General features: G+C 43.3%; 1 long non-coding RNA gene across 1 annotated transcript in view; it reads left to right on the top strand.

Moving 5' to 3' along the window:
* Positions 1–6: 6 nt before the first annotated feature.
* Positions 7–25,060, top strand: part of LOC149129040 (uncharacterized) — a 59,174-nt gene continuing 34,120 nt past the window's right edge. Inside the window, exon 1 of the long non-coding RNA XR_016240539.1 lies at positions 7–25,060. This exon is cut by the window's right edge and continues 12,925 nt beyond it. This is a non-coding gene — a long non-coding RNA (uncharacterized LOC149129040).

The following is a 25,060-nucleotide window of genomic DNA, read 5'->3' as shown; positions in this document are numbered from 1 at the left end:
TAAGGTAAGGCAAACATCTGAAATCGTATACAATATTATTACAGGAACAAATTCAAAATCTTACAGCTGTTTCTGGGATATCCCCGAGTATGGGATATTCCGTCATCAGGGTCAAATAGAGAAAAGTAGGGAAAATGAGAATGGTATATATCAATAAGGTGATAACATAGAGGAACAGAGTAAAAGAATAAGGAGATGGAAAGAGAAAAGAAAAAGGAAGTATAAAAGTTCATAGTTCAACTTTCCGAAGTTATAGAAATGAGACCATGAGTCCTTAGGTGCAATCCTGCGTAGATCCATCAGCGTAAGTCTTTAGGTGCAATCGTGCATATATCCATGTGGGTTAAAGTCCTTATATAGTAGACATCCTCTAATTTATGCCATCACACCCCATTCAATACAGCCACTGGTAGATACTGCTACATCTCCCTATTTTCCATTCCTAAATATTGCACATTACTCCACTCCCCCTCCAATCTACTGCTCTGTCTCTCACCTAACCCTCCCCTCCACCATACAAATATTCCCCATCAACTGAACATTCTCATTCCCACCCACCCTGAATCTCTAACCATCAGTCACTTTCCTCTCACTTATACAAGAACCCCTTCTTTCCTTGCCTGAACCTTTCACATACTCATCTTCCTGTCCCCTAAGAGTCTGCTCTGGCACTGCATCACTATCATCTACTCCTAGCCACCCCTAGATAATGTGTGATAGCCATGTATCCCCCTCTGTAGCAAGACATCAATGCTTCTCCCTCAGTCATACTCTAAGCTTTAGCATAAACCCACTTCCTTCTTCCCTCAAATACTCCCTCTCCCACCCACCCCACGTCCCTCATTTCATATCAGGAGCTTTTCCTTGTTTCATTCTTCTCCCTTTCTTCCTTGTAAGTTACTTGACAACCTCACTTGTGCTGGTGGTGCAAGAAATAAAAAGCACCCAGTGCCACTCTGTAAAGTGGCTGGTATTAGGAAGGGCATCCAGCCATAGGCACCCTGCCACAAGAGACAATTGGAGATCACCATAGCCCTGTGGCTTGCCAGAGCCTGTCAAACTGTCCAGTCTATCTTAGTATAAAAAACAAACTTTAAATGGTGATGATGACAACGATGACAACGATCTGTATCATATCTAGAATTAATTTGGGTTTTTTTGTGTCTTTTCAGAAACTGAGTTTAAGGAATATTGGTACAAGACACAAAGTCCAGATTTCTATCAGAGACACAATTACAATTCATGGCAGACACTGTCATGTAAAAGATGCTAAACTCTCCATCCAATCCTTATTAATGGAATTTAAAGAAACCGACGAGGAAATTATTTTTAAAGACTTGGCACAATGGTCTTACTTTGAAGAAAATTCTCCAGGAAACTTGATAACCTTCAATGACAAAGAAAATGCCAAGCTTGAGAATGCATACTCACTGGGAAACAGATTCCTTAATTACAACAAAATAAAATATGATATTAAGAAAATGAGATTTCAACTCAGACAGATGAAATATAAAATGAAGAGAAAAATCCTAAAGGATGGTACGTGCATATTTTTACTATAAAGACATTCTTGCTTGTTATTTGTTGTCTTTTTATCAGTAACAAATGTTGGTCGGTTGGTTGGCTGGTTGGTTGGTTGGTTGGTTTCTCCAGTCACATTTTACATTGAGGGAGAGAAAAGAGCAACAAACAGAGGGGGAGAGGAGAACTACAGAGGCAGAGGGATAGAAGAGCACTTCAGTAAGAGAGGGGGAAGAAGAGAGCGAAAGGGAGTGGGTCAGAAGGAAGCTAGAGTGAGAGGGGAGAAGTGAGCTACAGTGAGAGGGAGAGGAGAGCAAAAGAGAGTGGGGATGAAGAGAGGGTCAGAAAGAAGCTACAAAGAGAGAGGAGAAGAGAGCAACTGAGAGAAAGGAGAAGAGAACTACAGAGAGAGGGAGAGGGGAGAAGAGAGCTACAGAGAGAAGAGAGTTACAGAGAGAGAGAGGGATAGAGGGGAGTTTCAGTGGGAGGAGGAGAAGAAGATTCCAAAAAGAGAGAAGAGAGGGATAGAAGGGAGTTTCAGTGGGAGGAGGAGAAGATTACAAAAAGAGAGAAGAGAGCTACAGAGAGAGAGAGGGATAGAAGGGAGTTTCAGTGGGAGGAGGAGAAGAAGATTATAAAAAGAGAGAAGAGAGCTACAGAGAGAGGGATAGAAGGGAGTTTCAGTGGGAGGAGAAGAAGATTCCAAAAAGTGAGAAGACAGCTATAGAGAGAGAGAGGGATAGAAGGGAGTTTCAGTGGGGAGAGGAGGAGAAGATTCCAAAAAGAGAGAAGAGAGTTACAGAGAGAGGGATAGAAGGGAGTTTCAGTGGGAGGAGGAGAAGAAGAATACAAAAAGAGAGAAGAGAGCTACGGAGAGAGAGAGGGATAGAAGGGAGTTTCAGTGGGAGGAGGAGAAGAAGATTGCAAAAAGAGAGAATAGAGTTACAGAGAGAAGGATAGAAGGGAGTTTCGTGGGAGGACGAGAAGAAGATTCCAAAAAGAGAGAAGAGAGCTACAGAGGGATAGAAGGGAGTTTCAGTGGGAAGAGGAGAATAAGGTTACAAAAAGAGAGAAGAGAGCTACAGAGAGAGAGGGGGATAGAAGGGAGTTTCAGTGGGAGGAGGAGAAGAAGATTACGAGAAGAGAGCTACAAAGAGAGAGGGATAGAAGGGAGTTTCAGTGGGAGGAGGAAAAGATTACAAAAAGAGAGAAGAGAGTTACAGAGAGAGGGATAGAAGGCAGTTTCAGTGGGAGGAGGAGAAGAAGATTACAAAAAGAGAGAAGAGAGTTACAGAGAGAGGGATAGAAGGGAGTTTCAGTGGGAGGAGGAGAGGAAGATTACAAAAAGAGAGAAGAGAGCTACAGAGAGAGAGAGGGATAGAAGGGAGTTTCAGTGGGAGGAGGAGAAGATTACAAAAAGAGAGAAGAGAGTTACAGAGGGAGGGATAGAAGGGAGTTTCAGTGGGAGAAGGAGAAGAAGATTACAAAAAGAGAGAAGAGAGCTACAGAGAGAGAGAGGGATAGAAGGGAGTTTCAGTGGGAGGAGGAGAAGAAGATTACAAAACAAGAGTTACAGAGAGAAGGATAGAAGGGAGTTTCAGTGGGAGGAGGAGAAGAAGATTACAAAAAGAGAGTTACAGAGAGGAGGATAGAAGGGAGTTTCATTGGGAGGAGGAGAAGAAGATTACAAAAAGAGAGTTACAGAGATAAGGATAGAAGGGAGTTTCAGTGGGAGGAGGAGAAGAAGATTCCAAAAAGAGAGAAGAGAGCTACAGAGAGAGAGAGGTATAGAAGGGAGTTTCAGTGGGAGGAGGAGAAGATTACAAAAAGAGAGAAGAGAGTTACAGAGAGAGGGATAGAAGGGAGTTTCAGTGGGAAGAGGAGAAGAAGATTACACAAAGAGAGTTACCGAGAGAAGGATAGAAGGGAGTTTCAGTGGGAGGAGGAGGAGAAGATTACAAAAAGAGAGAAGAGAGCTACAGAGAGAGAGAGGGATAGAAGGGAGTTTCAGTGGGAGGAGGAGAAGATTACAAAAAGAGAGAAGAGAGCTATGGAGAGAGAGAGGGATAGAAGGGAGTTTCAGTGGGAGGAGGAGAAGAATATTACAAAAAGAAAGAGTGCTACAGAGGGAGAGAGAGAGGGATAGAAGGGAGTTTCAGTGGGAGGAGGAGAAGAAGATTCCAAAAAGTGAGAAGAGAGCTACAGAGAGAGAGAGGGATACAAGGAAGTTTCAGTGGGAGGAGGAGAAGAAAATTCCAAAAAGAGAGAAGAGTTACAGAGAGAAGGATAGAAGGGAGTTTCAGTGGGACAGTGGGAGGAGGAGAAGAAGATTCCAAAAAGAGAGAAGAGAGCTACAAAGAGAGAGAGGGATAGAAGGGAGTTTCAGTGGGAGGAGGAGAAGAAGATTACAAAAAGAGAGATGAGAGTTACAGAGAGAGGGATAGAAGGGAGTTTCAGTGGGAGGAGGAGAAGAAGAATACAAAAAGAGAGAAGAGAGCTACAGAGAGAGAGAGGGAGAGAAGGGAGTTTCAGTGGGAGGAGGAGAAGAAGATTATAAAAAGTGAGAAGAGAGCTACAGAGAGAGAGAGGGATAGAAGGGAGTTTCAGTGGGAGGAGGAGAAGAAGATTCCAAAAAGAGAGCTACAGAGAGAGAGAGAGGGATAGAAGGGAGTTTCAATGGGGAGAGGAGAAGAAGTTCCAAAAAGAGAGAGAGAGGGATAGAAGGGAGTTTCAGTGGGAGGAGGAGAAGATTCCAAAAAGAGAGAAGAGAGCTACAGAGAGAGGGGGATAGAAGGGACTTTCAGTGGGAGGAGGAGAAGGAGATTCCAAAAAGAGAGAAGAGAGCAACAGAGAGAGAGGTGGATAGAAGGGAGTTTCAGTGCGAGGAGAAGAAGATTACAAAAAGAGAGAAGAGAGCTACAGAGAGAGAGAGGGATAGAAGGGAGTTTCAGTGGGAGGAGGAGAAGATTACAAAAAGAGAGAAGTGAGTTACAGAGAGAGGGATAGAAGGGAGTGTCAGTGGGAGGAGAAGAAGATTACAAAAAGGGAGAAGAGAGCTACAGAGAGAGAGAGGGATAGAATGGAGTTTCAGTGGGAGAAGGAGAAGAAGATTACAAAAAGAGAGAAGAGAGCTACAGAGAGAGAGAGGGATAGAAGGGAGTTTCAGTGGGAGGAGAAGAAGATTCCAAAAAGAGAGAAGAGAGAGAGAGAGGGATAGAAGGGAGTTTCAGTGGGAGGAGGAGAAGAAGATTCCAAAAAGAGAGAAGAGAGCTACAGAGAGAGAGAGGGATAGAAGGAAGTTTCAGTGGGAGGAGGAGAAGAAGATTCCAAAAAGAGAGAAGAGAGTTACAGAGAGAAGGATAGAAGGGAGTTTCGTGGGAGGACGAGAAGAAGATTCCAAAAAGAGAGAAGAGAGCTACAGAGGGATAGAAGGGAGTTTCAGTGGGAGGAGGAGAAGAAGGTTACAAAAAGAGAGAAGAGAGCTACAGAGAGAGAGGGGGATAGAAGGGAGTTTCAGTGGGAGGAGGAGAAGAAGATTACAAAAAGAGAGAAGAGAGCTACAAAGAGAGAGGGAAAGAAGGGAGTTTCAGTGGGAGGAGGAAAAGATTACAAAAAGACAGAAGAGAGTTACAGAGAGAGGGATAGAAGGGAGTTTCAGTGGGAGGAGGAGAAGAAGATTACAAAAAGAGAGAAGAGAGTTACAGAGAGAGGGATAGAAGGGTGTTTCAGTGGGAGGAGTAGAGGAAGATTACAAATAGAGACAAGAGAGCTACAGAGAGAGAGAGGGATAGAAGGGAGTTTCAGTGGGAGGAGGAGAAGCTTACAAAAAGAGAGAAGAGAGTTACAAAGAGAGGGATAGAAGGGAGTTTCAGTGGGAGAAGGAGAAGAAGATTACAAAAAGAGAGAAGAGAGCTACAGAGAGAGAGAGGAATAGAAGGGACTTTCAGTGGGAGGAGGAGAAGAAGATTCCAAAAAGAGAGAGAAGAGAGCTACAGAGAAAGAGAGAGGAATAGAAGGGAGATTCAGTGGGAGGATGAGAAGATTACAAAATGAGAGAAGAGAGTTACAGAGAGAGGGATAGAAGGGAGTTTCAGTGGGAGGAGGAGAAGAAGATTCCAAAAAGAGAGAAGACAGCTACAGAGAGAGAGAGAGAGGGATAGAAGGGAATTTCAGTCGGAAGAGGAGAAGATTCCAAAAAGAGAGAAGAGAGCTACAGAGAGAGAGGGATAGAAGGGACTTTCAATGGGAGGAGGAGAAGAAGATTCCAAAAAGAGAGAAGAGAGTAACAGAGAGAGAGGTGGATAGAAGGGAGTTTCAGTGCGAGGAGAAGAAGATTACAAAAAGAGAGAAGAGAGCTACAGAGAGAGAGAGGGATAGAAGGGAGTTTCAGTGGGAGGAGGAGAAGATTACAAAAAGAGAGAAGAGAGTTACAGAGAGAGGGATAGAAGGGAGTGTCAGTGGGAGGAGAAGAAGATTACAAAAAAGGAGAAGAGAGCTACAGAGAGAGAGAGGGATAGAATGGAGTTTCAGTGGGAGAAGGAGAAGAAGATTACAAAAAGAGAGAAGAGAGCTACAGAGAGAGAGAGAGGGATAGAAGGAAGTTTCAGTGGGACGAGGAGAAGAAGATTCCAAAAAGAGAGAAGAGAGAGAGAGAGGGATAGAAGGGAGTTTCAGTGGGAGGAGGAGAAGAAGATTCCAAAAAGAGAGAAGAGAGCTACAGAGAGAGAGAGGGATAGAAGGAAGTTTCAGTGGGAGGAGGAGAAGAAGATTCCAAAAAGAGAGAAGAGAGTTACAGAGAGAAGGATAGAAGGGAGTTTCGTGGGAGGACGAGAAGAAGATTCCAAAAAGAGAGAAGACAGCTACAGAGGGATAGAAGGGAGTTTCAGTGGGAGGAGGAGAAGAAGGTTACAAAAAGAGAGAAGAGAGCTACAGAGAGAGAGGGGGATAGAAGGGAGTTTCAGTGGGAGGAGGAGAAGAAGATAACCAAAAGGGAGAAGAAGATTACAAAAAGAGAGAAGGATAGAATGGAGTTTCTGTGGGAGGAGAAGAAGATTACAAAAAGAGAGATGAGAGCTACAGACAGAGAGAGGGATAGAAGGGAGTTTCAGTGGGAGAAGGAGCAGAAGATTACAAAAAGAGAGAAGAGAGCTACAGAGAGAGAGAGGGATAGAAGGAAGTTTCAGTGGGAGGAGGAGAAGAAGATTCCAAAAAGAGAGAAGAGAGCTACAGAGAGAGAGAGAGAGAGGGATAGAAGGGAGTTTCAGTGGGAGGAGGAGAAGAAGATTCCAAAAAGAGAGAAGAGAGCTACAGAGAGAGAGGGATAGAAGGGAGTTTCAGTGGGAGAAGGAGAAGATTACAAAAAGAGAGAAGAGAGATACAGAGAGAGAGAGGGATAGATGGAAGTTTCAGTAGGAGGAGGAGAAGAAGATTCCAAAAAGAGAGAAGAGAGCTACAGAGAGAGAGGGATAGAAGGGAGTTTCAGTGGGAGGAGGAGAAGAAGATTCCAAAAAGAGAGAAGAGAGAGGGATAGAAGTGAGTTTCAGTGGGAGAAGGAGAAGAAGATTACAAAAAGAGAGAAGACAGCTACAGAGAGAGAGAGAGAGGGATAGAAGGGAGTTTCAGTGGGAGGAGGAGAAGAAGATTCCAAAAAGAGAGAAGAGAGCTACAGAGAGAGAGAGAGAGGGATAGAAGGGAGTTTCAGTGGGAGGAGGAGAAGAAGATTCCAAAAAGAGAGAAGAGAGTTACAGAGAGAAGGATAGAAGGGAGTTTCAGTGGGTGGAGGAGAAGAAGATTCCAAAAAGAGAGAAGAGAGCTACAGAGAGAGAGGGATAGAAGGGAGTTTCAGTGGGAGGAGGAGAAGATTACAAAAAGAGAGAAGAGAGTTACAGAGGGAGGGATAGAAGGGAGTTTCAGTGGGAGGAGGAGTAGAAGGTTACAAAAAGAGAGAAGAGAGCTACAGAGAGAGAGGGATAGAAGGGAGTTTCAGTGGGAGGAGGAGAAGATTACAAAAAGAGAGAACAGAGATACAGAGAGAGAGGGATAGAAGCGAGTTTCAGTGAGAGGAGGAGAAGATTACAAAAAGAGAGAAGAGAGTTACAGAGAGTGGGATAGAAGGGAGTTTCAGTGGGTGGAGGAGAAGAAGATTCCAAAAAGAGAGAGAAGAGAACTACAGAGATAGGGATAGGAGGGAGTTTCAGTGGGAGGATGAGAAGATTACAAAAAGAGAGAAGAGTGTTTCAGAGAGAGCGATAGAAGGGAGTTTCAGTGGCAAGAGGAGAAGAAGATTACAAGAGAGATACAGGGAGATACGGAGAGATACAGAGAGAAGGATAGGAGTTTCATTGGGAGGAGAAGAAGAAGATTACAAAAGAGAGTTACAGAGATAAGGATAGAAGGGATTTTCAGTGGGAGGAGGAGAAGAAGATTACAAAAAGAGAGTTACAGAGAGAAGGATAAAAGGGATTTTCAGTGGAAGGAGGAGAAGAAGATTCCAAAAAGAGAAAAGAGAGCTACAGAGAGAGAGAGCTATAGAAGGGAGTTTGAGTGGGAGGAGGAGAAGATTACAAAAAGAGATGAGAGAGTTACAGAGAGAGTGATTGAAGGGAGTTTCAGTGGGAAGAGGAGAAAAAGATTACAAAAAGAGAGTTACAGAGAGAAGGATAGAAGGGAGTTTCAGTGGGAGGAGGCGTAGAAGATTACAAAAAGAGAGAAGAGAGTTACAGAGAGAGAGGGATAGAAGGGAGTTTCAGTGGGAGGAGGAGAAGAAGATTACAAAAAGACTGAGGAGAGCTACAGTGAGAGAGGGATAGAAGGGAGTTTCAGTGGGAGGATGAGAAGATTACAAAATGAGAGAAGAGAGTTACAGAGAGAGGGATAGAAGGGAGTTTCAGTGGGAGGAGGAGAAGAAGATTCCAAAAAGAGAGAAGACAGCTACAGAGAGAGAGAGAGAGGGATAGAAGGGAATTTCAGTCGGAAGAGGAGAAGATTCCAAAAAGAGAGAAGAGAGCTACAGAGAGAGAGGGATAGAAGGGACTTTCAATGGGAGGAGGAGAAGAAGATTCCAAAAAGAGAGAAGAGAGCAACAGAGAGAGAGGTGGATAGAAGGGAGTTTCAGTGCGAGGAGAAGAAGATTACAAAAAGAGAGAAGAGAGCTACAGAGAGAGAGAGAGGGATAGAAGGGAGTTTCAGTGGGAGGAGGAGAAGATTACAAAAAGAGAGAAGAGAGTTACAGAGAGAGGGATAGAAGGGAGTGTCAGTGGGAGGAGAAGAAGATTACAAAAAGGGAGAAGAGAGCTACAGAGAGAGAGAGGGATAGAATGGAGTTTCAGTGGGAGAAGGAGAAGAAGATTACAAAAAGAGAGAAGAGAGCTACAGAGAGAGAGAGAGGGATAGAAGGAAGTTTCAGTGGGACGAGGAGAAGAAGATTCCAAAAAGAGAGAAGAGAGAGAGAGAGGGATAGAAGGGAGTTTCAGTGGGAGGAGGAGAAGAAGATTCCAAAAAGAGAGAAGAGAGCTACAGAGAGAGAGAGGGATAGAAGGAAGTTTCAGTGGGAGGAGGAGAAGAAGATTCCAAAAAGAGAGAAGAGAGTTACAGAGAGAAGGATAGAAGGGAGTTTCGTGGGAGGACGAGAAGAAGATTCCAAAAAGAGAGAAGAGAGCTACAGAGGGATAGAAGGGAGTTTCAGTGGGAGGAGGAGAAGAAGGTTACAAAAAGAGAGAAGAGAGCTACAGAGAGAGAGGGGGATAGAAGGGAGTTTCAGTGGGAGGAGGAGAAGAAGATAACCAAAAGGGAGAAGAAGATTACAAAAAGAGAGAAGGATAGAATGGAGTTTCTGTGGGAGGAGAAGAAGATTACAAAAAGAGAGATGAGAGCTACAGACAGAGAGAGGGATAGAAGGGAGTTTCAGTGGGAGAAGGAGCAGAAGATTACAAAAAGAGAGAAGAGAGCTACAGAGAGAGAGAGGGATAGAAGGAAGTTTCAGTGGGAGGAGGAGAAGAAGATTCCAAAAAGAGAGAAGAGAGCTACAGAGAGAGAGAGAGAGAGGGATAGAAGGGAGTTTCAGTGGGAGGAGGAGAAGAAGATTCCAAAAAGAGAGAAGAGAGCTACAGAGAGAGAGGGATAGAAGGGAGTTTCAGTGGGAGAAGGAGAAGATTACAAAAAGAGAGAAGAGAGATACAGAGAGAGAGAGGGATAGATGGAAGTTTCAGTAGGAGGAGGAGAAGAAGATTCCAAAAAGAGAGAAGAGAGCTACAGAGAGAGAGGGATAGAAGGGAGTTTCAGTGGGAGGAGGAGAAGAAGATTCCAAAAAGAGAGAAGAGAGAGGGATAGAAGTGAGTTTCAGTGGGAGAAGGAGAAGAAGATTACAAAAAGAGAGAAGACAGCTACAGAGAGAGAGAGAGAGGGATAGAAGGGAGTTTCAGTGGGAGGAGGAGAAGAAGATTCCAAAAAGAGAGAAGAGAGCTACAGAGAGAGAGAGAGAGGGATAGAAGGGAGTTTCAGTGGGAGGAGGAGAAGAAGATTCCAAAAAGAGAGAAGAGAGTTACAGAGAGAAGGATAGAAGGGAGTTTCAGTGGGTGGAGGAGAAGAAGATTCCAAAAAGAGAGAAGAGAGCTACAGAGAGAGAGGGATAGAAGGGAGTTTCAGTGGGAGGAGGAGAAGATTACAAAAAGAGAGAAGAGAGTTACAGAGGGAGGGATAGAAGGGAGTTTCAGTGGGAGGAGGAGTAGAAGGTTACAAAAAGAGAGAAGAGAGCTACAGAGAGAGAGGGATAGAAGGGAGTTTCAGTGGGAGGAGGAGAAGATTACAAAAAGAGAGAACAGAGATACAGAGAGAGAGGGATAGAAGCGAGTTTCAGTGAGAGGAGGAGAAGATTACAAAAAGAGAGAAGAGAGTTACAGAGAGTGGGATAGAAGGGAGTTTCAGTGGGTGGAGGAGAAGAAGATTCCAAAAAGAGAGAGAAGAGAACTACAGAGATAGGGATAGGAGGGAGTTTCAGTGGGAGGATGAGAAGATTACAAAAAGAGAGAAGAGTGTTTCAGAGAGAGCGATAGAAGGGAGTTTCAGTGGCAAGAGGAGAAGAAGATTACAAGAGAGATACAGGGAGATACGGAGAGATACAGAGAGAAGGATAGGAGTTTCATTGGGAGGAGAAGAAGAAGATTACAAAAGAGAGTTACAGAGATAAGGATAGAAGGGATTTTCAGTGGGAGGAGGAGAAGAAGATTACAAAAAGAGAGTTACAGAGAGAAGGATAAAAGGGATTTTCAGTGGAAGGAGGAGAAGAAGATTCCAAAAAGAGAAAAGAGAGCTACAGAGAGAGAGAGCTATAGAAGGGAGTTTGAGTGGGAGGAGGAGAAGATTACAAAAAGAGATGAGAGAGTTACAGAGAGAGTGATTGAAGGGAGTTTCAGTGGGAAGAGGAGAAAAAGATTACAAAAAGAGAGTTACAGAGAGAAGGATAGAAGGGAGTTTCAGTGGGAGGAGGCGTAGAAGATTACAAAAAGAGAGAAGAGAGTTACAGAGAGAGAGGGATAGAAGGGAGTTTCAGTGGGAGGAGGAGAAGAAGATTACAAAAAGACTGAGGAGAGCTACAGTGAGAGAGGGATAGAAGGGAGTTTCAGTGGGAGGATGAGAAGATTACAAAATGAGAGAAGAGAGTTACAGAGAGAGGGATAGAAGGGAGTTTCAGTGGGAGGAGGAGAAGAAGATTCCAAAAAGAGAGAAGACAGCTACAGAGAGAGAGAGAGAGGGATAGAAGGGAATTTCAGTCGGAAGAGGAGAAGATTCCAAAAAGAGAGAAGAGAGCTACAGAGAGAGAGGGATAGAAGGGACTTTCAATGGGAGGAGGAGAAGAAGATTCCAAAAAGAGAGAAGAGAGCAACAGAGAGAGAGGTGGATAGAAGGGAGTTTCAGTGCGAGGAGAAGAAGATTACAAAAAGAGAGAAGAGAGCTACAGAGAGAGAGAGGGATAGAAGGGAGTTTCAGTGGGAGGAGGAGAAGATTACAAAAAGAGAGAAGAGAGTTACAGAGAGAGGGATAGAAGGGAGTGTCAGTGGGAGGAGAAGAAGATTACAAAAAGGGAGAAGAGAGCTACAGAGAGAGAGAGGGATAGAATGGAGTTTCAGTGGGAGAAGGAGAAGAAGATTACAAAAAGAGAGAAGAGAGCTACAGAGAGAGAGAGAGGGATAGAAGGAAGTTTCAGTGGGACGAGGAGAAGAAGATTCCAAAAAGAGAGAAGAGAGAGAGAGAGGGATAGAAGGGAGTTTCAGTGGGAGGAGGAGAAGAAGATTCCAAAAAGAGAGAAGAGAGCTACAGAGAGAGAGAGGGATAGAAGGAAGTTTCAGTGGGAGGAGGAGAAGAAGATTCCAAAAAGAGAGAAGAGAGTTACAGAGAGAAGGATAGAAGGGAGTTTCGTGGGAGGACGAGAAGAAGATTCCAAAAAGAGAGAAGAGAGCTACAGAGGGATAGAAGGGAGTTTCAGTGGGAGGAGGAGAAGAAGGTTACAAAAGGAGAGAAGAGAGCTACAGAGAGAGAGGGGGATAAAAGGGAGTTTCAGTGGGAGGAGGAGAAGAAGATAACCAAAAGGGAGAAGAAGATTACAAAAAGAGAGAAGGATAGAATGGAGTTTCTGTGGGAGGAGAAGAAGATTACAAAAAGAGAGATGAGAGCTACAGACAGAGAGAGGGATAGAAGGGAGTTTCAGTGGGAGAAGGAGCAGAAGATTACAAAAAGAGAGAAGAGAGCTACAGAGAGAGAGAGGGATAGAAGGAAGTTTCAGTGGGAGGAGGAGAAGAAGATTGCAAAAAGAGAGAAGAGAGCTACAGAGAGAGAGAGAGAGAGGGATAGAAGGGAGTTTCAGTGGGAGGAGGAGAAGAAGATTCCAAAAAGAGAGAAGAGAGTTACAGGGAGAGGGATAGAAGGGAGTTTCAGTGGGAGAAGGAGAAGATTACAAAAAGAGAGAAGAGAGATACAGAGAGAGAGAGAGGGATAGATGGAAGTTTCAGTAGGAGGAGGAGAAGAAGATTCCAAAAAGAGAGAAGAGAGCTACAGAGAGAGAGGGATAGAAGGGAGTTTCAGTGGGAGGAGGAGAAGAAGATTCCAAAAAGAGAGAAGAGAGTTACAGAGAGAGGGATAGAAGGGAGTTTCAGTGGGAGGAGGAGAAGAAGATTACAAAAAGAGAGAAGAGAGTTACAGAGAGAGGGATAGAAGGGAGTTTCAGTGGGAGGAGGAGAGGAAGATTACAAAAAGAGAGAAGAGAGCTACAGAGAGAGAGAGTGAGATAGATGGGAGTTTCTGTGGGAGGAGGAGAAGATAACAAAAAGAGAGAAGAGAGTTACAGAGAGAGGGATAGAAAGGAGTTTCAGTGGGAGAAGGAGAAGAAGATTACAAAAAGAGAGAAGAGAGCTACAGAGAGAGAGAGGGATAGAAGGGAGTTTCAGTGGGAGGAGGAGAAGATTACAAAAAGAGAGAAGAGAGTTACAGAGAGAGCGATAGAAGGGAGTTTCAGTGGCAAGAGGAGAAGAAGATTACAAAAAGAGAGTTACAGAGAGAAGGATAGAAGGGAGTTTCATTGGGAGGAGGAGAAGAAGAATACAAAAGAGAGTTACAGAGATAAGGATAGAAGGGAGTTTCAGTGGGAGGAGGAGAAGAAGATTCTAAAAGGAGAGAAGAGAGCTACAGAGAGAGAGAGGTATAGAAGGGAGTTTCAGTGGGAGGAGGAGAAGATTACAAAAAGAGATGAGAGAGTTACAGAGAGAGGGATAGAAGGGAGTTTCAGTGGGAAGAGGAGAAGAAGATTACAAAAAGACAGTTACAGAGAGAAGGATAGAAGGGAGTTTCAGTGGGAGGAGGAGAAGAAGATTCCAAAAAGAGAGAAGAGAGCTACAGAGAGAGAGAGGTATAGAAGGGAGTTTCAGTGGGAGGAGGAGAAGATTACAAAAAGAGATGAGAGAGTTACAGAGAGAGGGATAGAAGTGAGTTTCAGTGGGAGGAGGAGGAGAAGGTTACAAAAAGAGAGAATAGAGCTACAGAGAGAGAGGGATAGAAGGGAGTTTCAGTGGGAGGAGGAGAAGAAGATTACAAAAAGGGAGAAGAGAGCTACAGAGAGAGAGGGATAGAAGGGAGTTTCAGTGGGAGGAGGAGAAGAAGATTCCAAAAAGAGAGAAGAGAGAGGGATAGAAGTGAGTTTCAGTGGGAGAAGGAGAAGAAGATTACAAAAAGAGAGAAGACAGCTACAGAGAGAGAGAGAGAGGGATAGAAGGGAGTTTCAGTGGGAGGAGGAGAAGAAGATTCCAAAAAGAGAGAAGAGAGCTACAGAGAGAGAGAGAGAGGGATAGAAGGGAGTTTCAGTGGGAGGAGGAGAAGAAGATTCCAAAAAGAGAGAAGAGAGTTACAGAGAGAAGGATAGAAGGGAGTTTCAGTGGGTGGAGGAGAAGAAGATTCCAAAAAGAGAGAAGAGAGCTACAGAGAGAGAGGGATAGAAGGGAGTTTCAGTGGGAGGAGGAGAAGATTACAAAAAGAGAGAAGAGAGTTACAGAGGGAGGGATAGAAGGGAGTTTCAGTGGGAGGAGGAGTAGAAGGTTACAAAAAGAGAGAAGAGAGCTACAGAGAGAGAGGGATAGAAGGGAGTTTCAGTGGGAGGAGGAGAAGATTACAAAAAGAGAGAACAGAGATACAGAGAGAGAGGGATAGAAGCGAGTTTCAGTGAGAGGAGGAGAAGATTACAAAAAGAGAGAAGAGAGTTACAGAGAGTGGGATAGAAGGGAGTTTCAGTGGGTGGAGGAGAAGAAGATTCCAAAAAGAGAGAGAAGAGAACTACAGAGATAGGGATAGGAGGGAGTTTCAGTGGGAGGATGAGAAGATTACAAAAAGAGAGAAGAGTGTTTCAGAGAGAGCGATAGAAGGGAGTTTCAGTGGCAAGAGGAGAAGAAGATTACAAGAGAGATACAGGGAGATACGGAGAGATACAGAGAGAAGGATAGGAGTTTCATTGGGAGGAGAAGAAGAAGATTACAAAAGAGAGTTACAGAGATAAGGATAGAAGGGATTTTCAGTGGGAGGAGGAGAAGAAGATTACAAAAAGAGAGTTACAGAGAGAAGGATAAAAGGGATTTTCAGTGGAAGGAGGAGAAGAAGATTCCAAAAAGAGAAAAGAGAGCTACAGAGAGAGAGAGCTATAGAAGGGAGTTTGAGTGGGAGGAGGAGAAGATTACAAAAAGAGATGAGAGAGTTACAGAGAGAGTGATTGAAGGGAGTTTCAGTGGGAAGAGGAGAAAAAGATTACAAAAAGAGAGTTACAGAGAGAAGGATAGAAGGGAGTTTCAGTGGGAGGAGGCGTAGAAGATTACAAAAAGAGAGAAGAGAGTTACAGAGAGAGAGGGATAGAAGGGAGTTTCAGTGGGAGGAGGAGAAGAAGATTACAAAAAGACTGAGGAGAGCTACAGTGAGAGAGGGATAGAAGGGAGTTTCAGTGGGAGGAGGAGAAGAAGATAACAAAAAGGAAGAAGAAAGCTACAGTGAGAGAGGTATTGAAGGGAGTTTCAGTGGGAGGAGAAGAAGATTACAAAAAGAGAGTTACAGAGAGAAGGATGGAAGGGAGTTTCAGTGGGAGGAGGAGAAGAAGATTCCAAAAAGAGAGAGAAGAGAACTACAGAGAAAGAGACAGGGATAGAAGGGAGTTTCAGTGGGAGGATGAGAAGATTACAAAAAGAGAGAAGAGTGTTTCAGAGAGAGCGATAGAAGGGAGTTTCAGTGGCAAGAGGAGAAGAAGATTACAAAAAGAGAGTTACAGAGAGAAGGATATTAGGGTGTTTCATTGGGAAGAGGAGAAGATTACAAAAAGAGAGAAGAGAGTTACGGAGAGAAGCATAGAAGCGAGTTTCAGTGGGAAGAGGAGAAGAAGATTACAAAAAGAGAGAAGAGAGTTACAGAGAGAGGGATAGAAGGGAGTTTCTGTGGGAAGAGGAGAAGAAGATTACAAAAAGAGAGAAGAGAGTTACAGAGAGAGGGATAGAAGGGAGTTTCAGTGGAAGCAGAAGAAGATTACAAAATGAGATAAGAGAGTTACAGAGAGAAGGATAGAAGGGAATTTCAGTGGGAGGAGGAGAAGAAGATTACAAAAAGAGAGAAGAGAGTTTCAGAGAGAGGGATAGAAGGGAGTTTCAGTGGGAAGAGGAGAAGATTACAAAAAGAGAGTTACAGAGAGAAGGATAGAAGGGAGTTTCAGTGGGAAGAGGAGAAGAAGATTACAGAAAGAGAGAAGAGAGTTACAGAGAGAGGGATAGAAGGGTGTTTCAGTGGGAAGAGGAGAAGAAGATTACAAAAAGACAGAAGAGAGTTACAGAGAGAGGGATAGAAGGGAGTTTCAGTGGGAGGAAGAGAGGAAGATTACAAAAAGATAGAACAGAGCTACAGAGAGAGAGAGAGGGATAGAAGGGAGTTTCAGTGGGAGGAGGAGAAGAAGATAACAAAAAGGGAGAAGAGAGCTACAGAGAGAGAGGGATAGAAGGGAGTTTCAGTGGGAGGAGGAGAAGAAGATTCCAAAAAGAGAGAAGAGAGAGGGATAGAAGTGAGTTTCAGTGGGAGAAGGAGAAGAAGATTACAAAAAGAGAGAAGACAGCTACAGAGAGAGAGAGAGAGAGAGGGATAGAAGGGAGTTTCAGTGGGAGGAGGAGAAGAAGATTCCAAAAAGAGAGAAGAGAGCTACAGAGAGAGAGAGAGAGGGATAGAAGGGAGTTTCAGTGGGAGGAGGAGAAGAAGATTCCAAAAAGAGAGAAGAGAGTTACAGAGAGAAGGATAGAAGGGAGTTTCAGTGGGTGGAGGAGAAGAAGATTCCAAAAAGAGAGAAGAGAGCTACAGAGAGAGAGGGATAGAAGGGAGTTTCAGTGGGAGGAGGAGAAGATTACAAAAAGAGAGAAGAGAGTTACAGAGGGAGGGATAGAAGGGAGTTTCAGTGGGAGGAGGAGTAGAAGGTTACAAAAAGAGAGAAGAGAGCTACAGAGAGAGAGGGATAGAAGGGAGTTTCAGTGGGAGGAGGAGAAGATTACAAAAAGAGAGAACAGAGATACAGAGAGAGAGGGATAGAAGCGAGTTTCAGTGAGAGGAGGAGAAGATTACAAAAAGAGAGAAGAGAGTTACAGAGAGTGGGATAGAAGGGAGTTTCAGTGGGTGGAGGAGAAGAAGATTCCAAAAAGAGAGAGAAGAGAACTACAGAGATAGGGATAGGAGGGAGTTTCAGTGGGAGGATGAGAAGATTACAAAAAGAGAGAAGAGAGTTACAGAGAGTGGGATAGAAGGGAGTTTCAGTGGGTGGAGGAGAAGAAGATTCCAAAAAGAGAGAGAAGAGAACTACAGAGATAGGGATAGAAGGGAGTTTCAGTGGCAAGAGGAGAAGAAGATTACAAGAGAGATACAGGGAGATACGGAGAGATACAGAGAGAAGGATAGGAGTTTCATTGGGAGGAGAAGAAGAAGATTACAAAAGAGAGTTACAGAGATAAGGATAGAAGGGATTTTCAGTGGGAGGAGGAGAAGAAGATTACAAAAAGTGAGTTACAGAGAGAAGGATAAAAGGGATTTTCAGTGGAAGGAGGAGAAGAAGATTCCAAAAAGAGAAAAGAGAGCTACAGAGAGAGAGAGCTATAGAAGGGAGTTTGAGTGGGAGGAGGAGAAGATTACAAAAAGAGATGAGAGAGTTACAGTGAGAGTGATTGAAGGGAGTTTCAGTGGGAAGAGGAGAAAAAGATTACAAAAAGAGAGTTACAGAGAGAAGGATAGAAGGGAGTTTCAGTGGGAGGAGGCGTAGAAGATTACAAAAAGAGAGAAGAGAGTTACAGAGAGAGAGGGATAGAAGGGAGTTTCAGTGGGAGGAGGAGAAGAAGATTACAAAAAGACTGAGGAGAGCTACAGTGAGAGAGGGATAGAAGGGAGTTTCAGTGGGAGGAGGAGAAGAAGATAACAAAAAGGAAGAAGAAGGCTACAGTGAGAGAGGTATTGAAGGGAGTTTCAGTGGGAGGAGGCGAAGATTACAAAAAGAGAGAACAGAGCTACAGAGAGAGGGATAGAAGGGAGTTTCAGTGGGAGGAGGAGAAGAAGATTACAAAAAGAGAGTTACAGAGAGAAGGATGGAAGGGAGTTTCAGTGGGAGGAGGAGAAGAAGATTCCAAAAAGAGAGAGAAGAGAACTACAGAGAAAGAGACAGGGATAGAAGGGAGTTTCAGTGGGAGGATGAGAAGATTACAAAAAGAGAGAATAGGGGTTACAGAGAGAAGGACAGAAGGGAGTTTCAGTGGGAGGAGGAGAAGAAGAATACAAAAAGAGAGAAGAGAGTTACAGAGAGAGTGATAGAAGGGAGTTTCAGTGGGAGGAGGAGAAGTTGACAAAAAGAGATAAGAGAGTTACAGAGAGAAGGATAGAACGGAATTTCAGTGGGAGAGGAGAAGATTACAAAAAGAGATTAGAGAGTTACAGAGAGAATGATAGACGGGAGGTTCAGTGGGAAGACAAGATTACAAAAAGAGAGAACAGAGTTAGAGAGAGAGGGATAGAAGGGAGTTTCAGTGGGAGGAGGAGAAGAAGAATACAAAAAGAGAGAAGAGAGTTACAGAGAGAGGGATAGAAGGGAGTTTCAGAGGGAGGAGGAGAAGAAGATTACAAAAAGAGAGTTACAGAGAGAAGGATATTAGGGTGTTTCATTGGGAAGAGGAGAAGATTACAAAAAGAGAGAAGAGAGTTACGGAGAGAAGCATAGAAGCGAGTTTCAGTGGGAAGAGGAGAAGAAGATTACAAAAAGAGAGAAGAGAGTTACAGAGAGAGGGATAGAAGGGAGTTTCTGTGGGAAGAGGAGAAGAAGATTACAAAAAGAGAGAAGAGAGTTACAGAGAGAGGGATAGAAGGGAGTTTCAGTGGAAGCAGAAGAAGATTACAAAATGAGATAAGAGAGTTACACAGAGAAGGATAGAAGGGAATTTCAGTGGGAGGAGGAGAAGAAGATTACAAAAAGAGAGAAGAGAGTTTCAGAGAGAGGGATAGAAGGGAGTTTCAGTGGGAAGAGGAGAAGATTACAAAAAGAGAGTTACAGAGAGAAGGATAGAAGGGAGTTTCAGTGGGAAGAGGAGAAGAAGATTACAGAAAGAGAGAAGAGAGTTACAGAGAGAGGGATAGAAGGGTGTTTCAGTGGGAAGAGGAGAAGAAGATTACAAAAAGACAGAAGAGAGTTACAGAGAGAGGGATAGAAGGGAGTTTCAGTGGGAGGAAGAGAGGAAGATTACAAAAAGATAGAACAGAGCTACAGAGAGAGAGAGAGGGATAGAAGGGAGTTTCAGTGGGAGGAGGAGAAGAAGATTACAAAAAGAGATAAGAGAGTTACAGAGAGAGGGATAGAAGGGAGTTTCAGTAGGAGGAGGAGAAGATTACAAAAAGAGAGAAGAGATTTACAGAGAGAGGGATAGAAGGGAGTTTCAGTAGGAGGAGGAGAAGGTTTCAAAAAGAGAGAAGAGAGCGACAGAGAGAGAGAGGGATAGAAAGGAGTTTCAGTGGGAGGAGGAGAAGAAGATTACAAAAAGAGAGAAGAGATTTACAGAGAGAGGGATAGAAGGGAGTTTCAGTGGGAGGAGGAGAAGAAGATTACAAAAAGAAAGAAGAGAGTTACAGAGAGAAGGATAGAAGGGAGTTTCAGTGGGAAGAGGAGAAGAAGATTACAAAAAGAGAGAAGAGAGTTACAGAGAGAGGGATAGAAGGGAGTTTCAGTGGGAGGAAGAGACGAAGATTACAAAAAGAGAGAACAGAGCTACAGAGAGAGAGAGGGAAAGAAGGGAGTTTCAGTGGGAGGAGGAGAAGTTGACAAAAAGAGATAAGAGAGTTACAGAGAGAAGGATAGAACGGAATTTCAGCGGGAGAGGAGAAGATTACAAAAAGAGAAAAGAGAGTTACAGAGAGGAGGATAGAAGGGAGTTTCAGTGGAAATAGAAGAAGATTAAAAAAAGAGAGAATAGGGGTTACAGAGAGAAGGACAGAAGGGAGTTTCAGTGGGAGGAGGAGAAGAAGAATACAAAAAGAGAGAAGAGAGTTACAGAGAGAGTGATAGAAGGGAGTTTCAGTGGGAGGAGGAGAAGTTGACAAAAAGAGATAAGAGAGTTACAGAGAGAAGGATAGAACGGAATTTCAGTGGGAGAGGAGAAGATTACAAAAAGAGATTAGAGAGTTACAGAGAGAATGATAGACGGGAGGTTCAGTGGGAAGACAAGATTACAAAAAGAGAGAACAGAGTTAGAGAGAGAGGGATAGAAGGGAGTTTCAGTGGGAGGAGGAGAAGAAGAATACAAAAAGAGAGAAGAGAGTTACAGAGAGAGGGATAGAAGGGAGTTTCAGAGGGAGGAGGAGAAGATTACAAAAAGAGAGTTACAGAGAGAATGATAGAAGGGAGTTTCAGTGGGAAGAGGAGAATATTACAAAAAGAGATAAGACAGTTACAGAGAGAGGGATAGAAGGGAGTTTCAGTGGGAGGTGGAGAAGATTACAAAAAGAGAAAAGAGAGTTACAGAGAGGAGGATAGAAGGGAGTTTCAGTGGAAACAGATGATTAAAAAAAGAGAGAATAGGGGTTACAGAGAAAAGGACAGAAGGGAGTTTCAGTGGGAGGAGGAGAAGAAGAATACAAAAAGAGAGAAGAGAGTTACAGAGAGAGGGATGGAAGGGAATTTCAGTGGGAGGAGGAGAAGAAGATTACAAAAAGAGAGAAGAGAGTTACAGAGAGAGGGATAGAAGGGAGTTTCAGTGGGAAGAGGAGAAGATTACAAAAAGAGAGTTACAGAGAGAAGGATAGAAGGGAGTTTCAGTGGGAAGAGGAGAAGAAGATTACAGAAAGAGAGAAGAGAGTTACAGAGAGAGGGATAGAAGGGTGTTTCAGTGGGAAGAGGAGAAGAAGATTACAAAAAGACAGAAGAGAGTTACAGAGAGAGGGATAGAAGGGAGTTTCAGTGGGAGGAAGAGAGGAAGATTACAAAAAGATAGAACAGAGCTACAGAGAGAGAGAGAGGGATAGAAGGGAGTTTCAGTGGGAGGAGGAGAAGAAGATTACAAAAAGAGATAAGAGATTTACAGAGAGAGGGATAGAAGTGAACTTCAGTAGGAGGAGGAGAAGATTACAAAAAGAGAGAAGAGAGTTACAGAGAGAGGGATAGAAGGGAGTTTCAGTAGGAGGAGGAGAAGATTACAAAAAGAGAGAAGAGATTTACAGAGAGAGGGATAGAAGGGAGTTTCAGTAGGAGGAGGAGAAGGTTTCAAAAAGAGAGAAGAGAGCGACAGAGAGAGAGAGGGATAGAAAGGAGTTTCAGTGGGAGGAGGAGAAGAAGATTACAAAAAGAGAGAAGAGATTTACAGAGAGAGGGATAGAAGGGAGTTTCAGTGGGAGGAGGAGAAGAAGATTACAAAAAGAAAGAAGAGAGTTACAGAGAGAAGGATAGAAGGGAGTTTCAGTGGGAAGAGGAGAAGAAGATTACAAAAAGAGAGAAGAGAGTTACAGAGAGAGGGATAGAAGGGAGTTTCAGTGGGAGGAAGAGACGAAGATTACAAAAAGAGAGAACAGAGCTACAGAGAGAGAGAGGGAAAGAAGGGAGTTTCAGTGGGAGGAGGAGAAGTTGACAAAAAGAGATAAGAGAGTTACAGAGAGAAGGATAGAACGGAATTTCAGCGGGAGAGGAGAAGATTACAAAAAGAGAAAAGAGAGTTACAGAGAGGAGGATAGAAGGGAGTTTCAGTGGAAATAGAAGAAGATTAAAAAAAGAGAGAATAGGGGTTACAGAGAGAAGGACAGAAGGGAGTTTCAATGGGAGGAGGAGAAGAAGAATACAAAAAGAGAGAAGAGAGTTACAGAGAGAGTGATAGAAGGGAGTTTCAGTGGGAGGAGGAGAAGTTGACAAAAAGAGATAAGAGAGTTACAGAGAGAAGGATAGAACGGAATTTCAGTGGGAGAGGAGAAGATTACAAAAAGAGATTAGAGAGTTACAGAGAGAATGATAGACGGGAGGTTCAGTGGGAAGACAAGATTACAAAAAGAGAGAACAGAGTTAGAGAGAGAGGGATAGAAGGGAGTTTCAGTGGGAGGAGGAGAAGAAGAATACAAAAAGAGAGAAGAGAGTTACAGAGAGAGGGATAGAAGGGAGTTTCAGAGGGAGGAGGAGAAGATTACAAAAAGAGAGTTACAGAGAGAATGATAGAAGGGAGTTTCAGTGGGAAGAGGAGAATATTACAAAAAGAGATAAGACAGTTACAGAGAGAGGGATAGAAGGGAGTTTCAGTGGGAGGTGGAGAAGATTACAAAAAGAGAAAAGAGAGTTACAGAGAGGAGGATAGAAGGGAGTTTCAGTGGAAACAGATGATTAAAAAAAGAGAGAATAGGGGTTACAGAGAAAAGGACAGAAGGGAGTTTCAGTGGGAGGAGGAGAAGAAGAATACAAAAAGAGAGAAGAGAGTTACAGAGAGAGGGATGGAAGGGAATTTCAGTGGGAGGAGGAGAAGAAGATTACAAAAAGAGAGAAGAGAGTTACAGAGAGAGGGATAGAAGGGAGTTTCAGTGGGAAGAGGAGAAGATTACAAAAAGAGAGTTACAGAGAGAAGGATAGAAGGGAGTTTCAGGGGGAAGAGGAGAAGAAGATTACAGAAAGAGAGAAGAGAGTTACAGAGAGAGGGATAGAAGGGTGTTTCAGTGGGAAGAGGAGAAGAAGATTACAAAAAGACAGAAGAGAGTTACAGAGAGAGGGATAGAAGGGAGTTTCAGTGGGAGGAAGAGAGGAAGATTACAAAAAGATAGAACAGAGCTACAGAGAGAGAGAGAGAGGGATAGAAGGGAGTTTCAGTGGGAGGAGGAGAAGAAGATTACAAAAAGAGATAAGAGATTTACAGAGAGAGGGATAGAAGTGAACTTCAGTAGGAGGAGGAGAAGATTACAAAAAGAGAGAAGAGAGCGACAGAGAGAGAGAGGGATAGAAAGGAGTTTCAGTGGGAGGAGGAGAAGAAGATTACAAAAAGAGAGAAGAGATTTACAGAGAGAGGGATAGAAGGGGGTTTCAGTGGGAGGAGGAGAAGAAGATTACAAAAAGAAAGAAGAGAGTTACAGAGAGAAGGATAGAAGGGAGTTTCAGTGGGAAGAGGAGAAGAAGATTACAAAAAGAGAGAAGAGAGTTACAGAGAGAGGGATAGAAGGGAGTTTCAGTGGGAGGAAGAGACTAAGATTACAAAGAGAGAGAACAGAGCTACAGAGAGAGAGAGGGAAAGAAGGGAGTTTCAGTGGGAGGAGGAGAAGTTGACAAAAAGAGATAAGAGAGTTACAGAGAGAAGGATAGAACGGAATTTCAGCGGGAGAGGAGAAGATTACAAAAAGAGAAAAGAGAGTTACAGAGAGGAGGATAGAAGGGAGTTTCAGTGGAAATAGAAGAAGATTAAAAAAAAGAGAGAATAGGGGTTACAGAGAGAAGGACAGAAGGGAGTTTCAGTGGGAGGAGGAGAAGAAGAATACAAAAAGAGAGAAGAGAGTTACAGAAAGAGTGATAGAAGGGAGTTTCAGTGGGAGGAGGAGAAGTTGACAAAAAGAGATAAGAGAGTTACAGAGAGAATGATAGACGGGAGGTTCAGTGGGAAGACAAGATTACAAAAAGAGAGAACAGAGAGAATGATAGAAGGGAGTTTCAGTGGGAAGAGGAGAATATTACAAAAAGAGATAAGACAGTTACAGAGAGAGGGATAGAAGGGAGTTTCAGTGGGAGGAGGAGAAGATTACAAAAAGAGAAAAGAGAGTTACAGAGAGGAGGATAGAAGGGAGTTTCAGTGGAAACAGATGATTAAAAAAAGAGAGAATAGGGGTTACAGAGAAAAGGACAGAAGGGAGTTTCAGTGGGAGGAGGAGAAGAAGAATACAAAAAGTGAGAAGAGAGTTACAGAGAGAGGGATAGAAGGGAATTTCAGTGGGAGGAGGAGAAGAAGATTACAAAAAGAGAGAAGAGAGTTACAGAGAGAGGGATAGAAGGGAGTTTCAGTGGGAAGAGGAGAAGATTACAAAAAGAGAGTTACAGAGAGAAGGATAGAAGGGAGTTTCAGTGGGAAGAGGAGAAGAAGATTACAGAAAGAGAGAAGAGAGTTACAGAGAGAGGGATAGAAGGGAGTTTCTGTGGGAAGAGGAGAAGATTACAAAAAGAGAGAAGAGCGTTACAGAGAGAGGGATAGAAGGGAGTTTCAGTGGGAAGAGGAGAAGATTACAAAAAGAGAGAAGAGAGTTACGGAGAGAGGGATAGAAGGGAGTTTCAGTGGAAGCAGAAGAAGATTACAAAATGAAATAAGAGAGTTACAGAGAGAAGGATAGAAGGGAATTTCAGTGGGAGGAGGAGAAGAAGATAACAAAAAGAGAGAAGAGAGTTACAGAGAGAGGGATAGAAGGGAGTTTCAGTGGGAAGAGGAGAAGATTACAAAAAGAGAGTTACAGAGAGAAGGATAGAAGGGAGTTTCAGTGGGAAGAGGAGAAGAAGATTACAGAAAGAGAGAAGAGAGTTACAGAGAGAGGGATAGAAGGGAGTTTCTGTGGGAAGAGGAGATGATTACAGAAAGAGAGAAGAGAGTTACAGAGAGAGGGATAGAAGGGAGTTTCAGTGGGAAGAGGAGAAGATTACAAAAAGAGAGAAGAGAGTTACGGAGAGAAGCATAGAAGCGAGTTTCAGTGGGAAGAGGAGAAGAAGATTAGAAAAAGAGAGAAGAGAGTTACAGAGAGAGGAATAGAAGGGAGTTTCTGTGGGAAGAGGAGAAGAAGATTACAAAAATAGAGAAGAGAGTTACAGAGAGAGGGATAGAAGGGAGTTTCAGTGGAAGCAGAAGAAGATTACAAAATGAGATAAGAGAGTTACAGAGAGAAGGATAGAAGGGAATTTCAGTGGGAGGAGGAGAAGAAGATTACAAATAGAGAGAACAGAGTTACAGAGAGAGGGATAGAAGGGAGTTTCAGTGGGAAGAGGAGAAGATTACAAAAAGAGAGTTACAGAGAGAAGGATAGAAGGGAGTTTCAGTGGGAAGAGGAGAAGAAGATTACTGAAAGAGAGAAGAGAGTTACAGAGAGAGGGATAGAAGGGAGTTTCAGTGGGAAGAGGAGAAGAAGATTACAAAAAGAGAGAAGAGAGTTACAGAGAGAGGGATAGAAGGGAGTTTCAGTGGGAGGAAGAGAGGAAGATTACTAAAAGATAGAACAGAGCTACAGAGAGAGAGAGAGGGATAGAAGGGTTTTTCAGTGGGAGGAGGAGAAGAAGATTACAAAAAGAGATAAGAGATTTACAGAGAGAGGGATAGAAGGGAACTTCAGTAGGAGGAGGAGAAGATTACAAAAAGAGAGAAGAGAGTTACAGAGAGAGGGATAGAAGGGAGTTTCAGTAGGAGGAGAAGATTACAAAAAGAGAGTAGAGATTTACAGAGAGAGGGATAGAAGGGAGTTTCAGTAGGAGGAGGAGAAGGTTTCAAAAAGAGAGAAGAGAGCGACAGAGAGAGAGAGGGATAGAAAGGAGTTTCAG

Source organism: Octopus bimaculoides, unplaced genomic scaffold, assembly GCF_046866305.1.
Source record: "Octopus bimaculoides isolate indiv1 unplaced genomic scaffold, ASM4686630v1 Z0, whole genome shotgun sequence".
In the NCBI taxonomy this organism is placed as follows: Eukaryota; Metazoa; Mollusca; class Cephalopoda; order Octopoda; family Octopodidae; genus Octopus; species Octopus bimaculoides.
Note: the sequence above shows the minus strand (reverse complement) of the source record. Positions and strands in the feature narration are given on the sequence as shown.